This window comes from Trichechus manatus, unplaced genomic scaffold (genome assembly GCF_000243295.1).
Source record: "Trichechus manatus latirostris isolate Lorelei unplaced genomic scaffold, TriManLat1.0 scaffold00034, whole genome shotgun sequence".
Lineage (NCBI taxonomy): Eukaryota > Metazoa > Chordata > Mammalia > Sirenia > Trichechidae > Trichechus > Trichechus manatus.
The window spans coordinates 7,886,308-7,892,307 of record NW_004443970.1 but is presented as its reverse complement, the minus strand read 5'-3'; the positions used below and the strand labels follow the sequence as shown (position 1 = coordinate 7,892,307).

Genomic DNA, 6,000 nt, shown 5'->3' with positions numbered 1-6,000 from the left:
GCTCGCGGGCCTTGCCTCCCGGCCCCGCGCAGCTTTGTTCCTCCCTGCCGCCGTCGCCACCTCGCCCGCCCGGTGCCCCGGCCCCGGGCGCTTTGTCTTTACCCGCTGCCCTCTGCGACTCTCTACCCCCGGCCCTTTGTTTCACCGCCTTGGGCGCTTTGTCTGACCGGTCGCGCCCCGCATCCCTTCTCCATCTCCTCTCCTTCGCTGCCCTTCCTCCCGTACCCCTTTGTTTTGCCCCCCTCTATTCGGTAGCCCGGTGACCTGCCACAGCACAGGCAGCAAATTTTTGTCTTTTAATATTTCTTCCATTGTTTTTCTCATGCGTTTCTCCTCTCACCTTTCTGTTTGGTCCTTGATCACCCCCAGAGGCTTTGTCTCCCCCATCCTTGGGTTTTTCTCTTCATTCTGCAACGCCCCCGCCCCGATCGGTTGATTTATCCGCTACCCATGGTGTCTGTCTGCTGAACTGTCTCCGTCCCGCGGGGACTCCATCTGGTGTTTCTACGTGCAGATCCTACAGTTCGTTGTTGTTTTTGTGGATCTGAATGATGCGAGAAGATATTTCGTTTCTTTCTCGGCACCCCTCCTCTCCTCCACACCCCTTTCTCTCGGGATTACAGCGTCTCCAGTTTTCTTCGCCTTCTCTTTGGGACCATGATTGTTTTGCTTGGAAACGGTACCCCTGGAAAAAGATTTGGTCTTTTAGTGGTTATTGCCCCCACCCCTTGGTTTCTGACGGTCTAGGCCAAGGATAGCTGTCTCTAGCTTTGCATCTGGTTACCTGAGGGTGAGTGAAGGCTATTGTAGTACGGTTAGAGGGAGACGTAAGGTGTTTTTTGTTGTTCATATTTGAGAAGAGTTTCAGATATCTACGTTGGATATTCATTTGGTGTGTGAGTAGGAGTTGAGTGAATTTTGATGTTAAAAACTTGTGAATGTTGAGATGGAGAATTTCTGTATTCTTTAGAATCTAGTTCTGGAGTCTAGTAATTTTGCTAGTAAGTCCTTCGTAGGTAGAAGGGAGGCATTCGGTTTCGGAATTAATTTGATGTAAATATTTTTAGTTTTTATTAATTATTAGCTTACTTGCGTTTGCTCTGTAGATTTGTGACAACTCTTCTGCACTTTGGGGTTGAGATGAGGAAAGCGCTTAAGCGTGCACTTTCTAGGTGATGAATACTGCTTCTCGGATCTTTGTGGAATATTTATCAATCAAATGCGATTAAAATATACTTAAGTAGTAGCCTAAAATAAAGTTACTTAAAGGCAGTTACGTTCACTTCCTAATATTAAAGTTTGTTAGATTGTTCCAAATTGTTACTGTTATGGAGCTGTACGTGGGGGTGGTAGGGGTGGTATTTTAATTGCCGGAATTATTCTGGTGCTTGGAATATGAAATGTTAAATTTACCAGGATTACTAGACAGAAAATACTGGTTAAGAGCCTCCCCTCCAGTTGATCAGTACTTTTTGAGGTCGTCGTTTCGTTTGTGAATTAAAGCTCCCCATAAAGTGCTACTGACAGGGAATTTACAAGATCTGATATGCAAATATTGGTACAGTAGAAAACATTTTTTGTCTGAAGGCTGTGATTAGAATTAGTAGTTTAAATTTTAATTAATGGGAAGAAAAAAAAAAAAAAAAAGCATGGTTTAATGATTAACACATGAGGTTTTGTGAAACTTTGCAGTTTGGGTTCCATGAGTGGAATTATCACTTGTCTCCCTTACTTGTTGCTAAATAGTGCATAATTAGTCTTTTGGAGGTAAAATCTTGAACACACACTATTGATTCTGACTATAAGCAAAGTGTAAATATCATGTAATAATTACATATAAGGATGGTCACACAAACATCTTAAAAACAGTTTTTACAATCAGAGTTGTGTTTTTTTGTTTCTAAATCGTGTACTTTTTCATAATATAAGACTTTTATTTCATGACCAAATAAAGCAGTGCCTTTATGAAATTATATCCAGAGCAGAACATTTAGAAATATACAGGTTGAATTATGGTTGGGAAACTTTTATTCTGAATATTAATTGTTAAACTTTAAAAATTATTATCCATGCATATTGCAGATAAGTCTGTAGAGAATATACTTTCAAGAAAAAATATGAACAGTTCACTTGCACTATTTTCAGAACTTTCTGCTTTATCCTTACAGGCATTCAAAGTTAAGCAATTAGGTTTGTTAAAAGTTACCTATTGCTCTGTGTCAACAGATTTCAGATTTCCATCATTGTCTTTTTAAGTGGCTGGAAAAAAAAAAAAAAACGGTTTGGGTAAAAAGCTACTCCTGCCAGATACAACTCATTAAATAACATTTCTAACCCTGGATGGGTAGGGTATTAGAAAAAATACTTTCCTTGAAAGTTCTTACATATCCTAATTCTGATGTTTGGCCATTTTAAAAATAAGACCTAGGAGTTGGATTTAAAGCATTATTTTGCATTTTGCTTCCTTCTAATACTAAACTTCATATTATTTCAACTAGGGGCAGTGTTTTCTCATGAATTGGCTAAAAGTTGTTATTTTTGGCATCTGGCTTTGTGATTATTTCCAAGTTACAGGCTGTCCCTGGATTACGAATGAGTTCCGTTCCTTTAAGTCGAATTGGTACGTAAGTTGGAGCGGTTAGGTATGATTTGTATCTAATCTGTCAAATGTTCGTCTTAGTATATAGTACGTAGGTACCTTTCTATGCATAAAAAAATTAAATGCTTCCAGATACACTAAAACATCTTTAACATGATAGTACAGTAATAATAGTAATAATAATGTTTTTATGCTTGTCACAAAGTTGCATCTGTTATTACGAAGTATTGTATGTACGTAGAATTTTTAATATAAGAGGCTTTGAGGGGGTGGGCGTTGATTCCTAACTTCTGGTTGTCTGGAAGTTGGTAAGTCAGATGTTTGTGACCTGGAGACTGCCTGTACTATGCTTCCCTTCCCCTGGGCCAGTTTCCTAACAATGTAGTAGAATGGGAATTGTGATACTTGTCACATCTGCACAGGATTGCTGCATACTAATGATTTACAGAGCGCATCCTTGGATGAAAGGTGTGGTTATAAAGTTTAAGAATTGTTACTGAAATAAGCTAATGTAAAGTAGGTCATATTTTCTAGGGAGTCAAGTAGGAGGTTATGAACTACTCAGTTCTTGGCAAGTTACAGTGGTGATAGTGGGATGAAAGAAACCCAAATATGTGTTATAGTTTGGCCAATAAAACGAATACATTTTTTTATGTGAACTTGAGGGAGAGGGACAAGTAAAACATGTTCGTGTGTGTTCGTGTGTATGCGCTTAAAGAGCTGTCAAACTCAAATATGATAACATTGTAAATTATGGGATGCCTTTCTGTTGATTTGTTTTCCGCATGTAGTAATATTTAAAAAAGTGGTAGCATAAAATGTTTTTACTGGACTCTAGGCCAAGTCTGTTAATAGTAATGACTAATTTTATGCCTAATATTTTTTTTTAATGCTTTGTCCTTTGCTGTCAAGAATATTTTCTGAAGAACCAGGACTATATTTTCAGGCTTGAATCTTGGCCTTAGGAAAGGGTTTTGCATTTAGGGGACATTAAATATTTATTGGATGAATGAAACCTGTTGTTTCTCAATTCCTGGTAAGTGGTATCATGTCCCAGCTAGTTCCCCAAGCGAGAATTTTGGATTCTTCTCTCACACTAACCCTTTACATTTAATCATTAAGAACTGACGATTTTCCCTCTTGAAAAATCTCTTGATTCCATCTCTTTCATCCTCACTGCTATAATTCATACTCTCATCATTGCTCCTCTGGAATACTGCAGACTTATTGACAGCCTCCTAACTTTCTGCTTTCAGGCTTATCCCCTTCACCCAGCTTCCACATAAGCTGCCCAGCAGTCTTTCTAAAGAGCAAATCTGATCACTTCACTCCCAGGTTGAAAACCTTTCGGTGGCTCCCCCTAGCACCTTCATTAAGAGAAGTTGCAGAGTGGAACTCATAGCTCACATTTAGGATTTAATCTGAACTGGGTTCTAATTCTGTCTCTGTGGTTTAAAACCTCTGTTAACGTTGACAAGTTACCTGACCTCTCCTTGCCTCTTCCATCACTTGTAAGATAATTATCTGTAGCTCAAAGGGTTGTTGTGAGGATTAAATGAAATAATGCATGAAAACATTTAGTAGGATGCTTGGCATGTAAAAGTGCTCAGACATGTTAGCTAGCATGGCATATAGGGCCCTCCACAACTGTTTCATTTATCTCTTCTCCAGCTGAATTGTTTGCCTTTCTCCCTTCAAGTTCAGTGTTCAGCCATGTTTTAGAACTGGGAGTACCTTGCATGGGCTCAGCAGTTCTAATGCCACCCTGTACATGAAAACTGCTGGTCCTTAGTAAGTTGTTATTCAGAACTTAAGTCAGGAGACATTCTAACCTGCTCCATCAGGCTGGGTTTGGTGCCTTCCTGTGTTCTCATGGCGCAGTGGTTAAGCATTTGGCTGCTAACCACCAGCCTCTCCTTGGAAACCCCATGGGGCAGTTCCGCTCTGTCCTATAGAGTTGCTGTGAGTCGGAATCTACTCAGAGGCAACAGGTTTGGGATGTGTGTGTGTGTGTGTGTGTGTGTGTGTGTGTGTGTGTGTGTGTTTAAAGGACCTGGTATAATTCCCTTGGATGTGTCATACTGAATATAATTTTTTGTCACAGCTGAAGGTCGTTAGCTATTTCATGGCAGATATCGTTTTCCTGTTAATCATTTTATATATTATATGCAAAAAGAGTATTTAACACGATAGGAACTCAGTAAAAATTTTTTTTGAACAAATGACTCCTGTTGTGTGCCTTCAACTTGATTCTGACTCATAGTGAATCTATAGGACAGAATAGAAGATGTCCCATAGGGTTCCTAGGCTGTAAATCTTTTTTTTTTTTTAATTGTGCTTTAAGTGAAAGTGTACAGTTCAAGTCAGTTTCTCATACAAAAATTTATACACACATTGTTATGTGACCCTAGTTTCTCTTCCTATAATGTGAGAGCACACTCTTCCTTTCAACCCTGGATTTCTCGTGTCCATTCAGCCAGCTCCTGTCGCTTTTTGCCTTCTCATCTCACCTCCAAATAGGAGCTGCCCATTTAGTCTCATGTGTCTACTTGAGCTAGGAAGCACTCTCTTCATGAGTATCATTTTATGTCTTATAGTCCAGTCTAATCTATGTCTAAAGAGTTGGCTTCGGGAATGATTTCAGTTCTGGGCTAACAGAGAGTCTGGGGGCCATGTCTTCCAGGATCCCTCCAGTCTCAGTCAGACCATTAAATCTGGTCTTTTTACTAGAATTTGAGTTCTGCACCCCACTTTTCTCCTGCTCCATCAGGGACTCTCTTGTATTCTCTGTCAGGGCGGTCATTGGTGGTAGCTGGGCACCATCTAGTTCTTTTGGTTTCAGGCTGATGGAGTCTCTGGGTTATGTGGCCCTTTCTGTCTCTTGGGCTAATATTTTCCTGTGTTTTTCATGCTCCTTTGTTCCAGGTGGGCTGAGACTAATTAATGCATCTTAGATGGATGCATACTAGCTTTTAAGACCCCGGATGCCACTCACAAAATGGGATGCAGAACATTTTCTTAATAAACTTTGTTATGCCAGTTGACCTAGATGTCCCCTGAAACCATGGTCCCCAGACCTCCACTCCTGCTACTCTGTCCCTTGAATTGTTTGGTTGTATTCAGGAAACTTCTTAGCTTTTGGTTTAATCCAGTTATGCTGACTTCCCCTGTATTGTGTGTTGTCCCTCCCTTCATCTAAGATAAATCTTATCTACTATGTAGTTAGTGAATACCCTTCTTCCTCCCTCCCTATCCTTGTAACCATCAAAGAATGTTTTCTTCTGTGTTTAAACCTTTTCTTGAGTTCTTACAATAGTGGTCTCATAGAATATTTGTCCTTTTGCGATTGACTAATTTCACTCAGCATAATGCCTTCCAGATTCATCCATGTTATGAGATGT

At 39.9% G+C, this 6,000-nt stretch overlaps 1 protein-coding gene across 1 annotated transcript in view; it reads left to right on the top strand.

The window, feature by feature from the left end:
- RBPJ (recombination signal binding protein for immunoglobulin kappa J region) overlaps positions 1 to 6,000 on the top strand; it is a 123,556-nt gene that overhangs the window by 302 nt on the left and 117,254 nt on the right. The gene's annotated exons all lie outside the window — the stretch shown is intronic.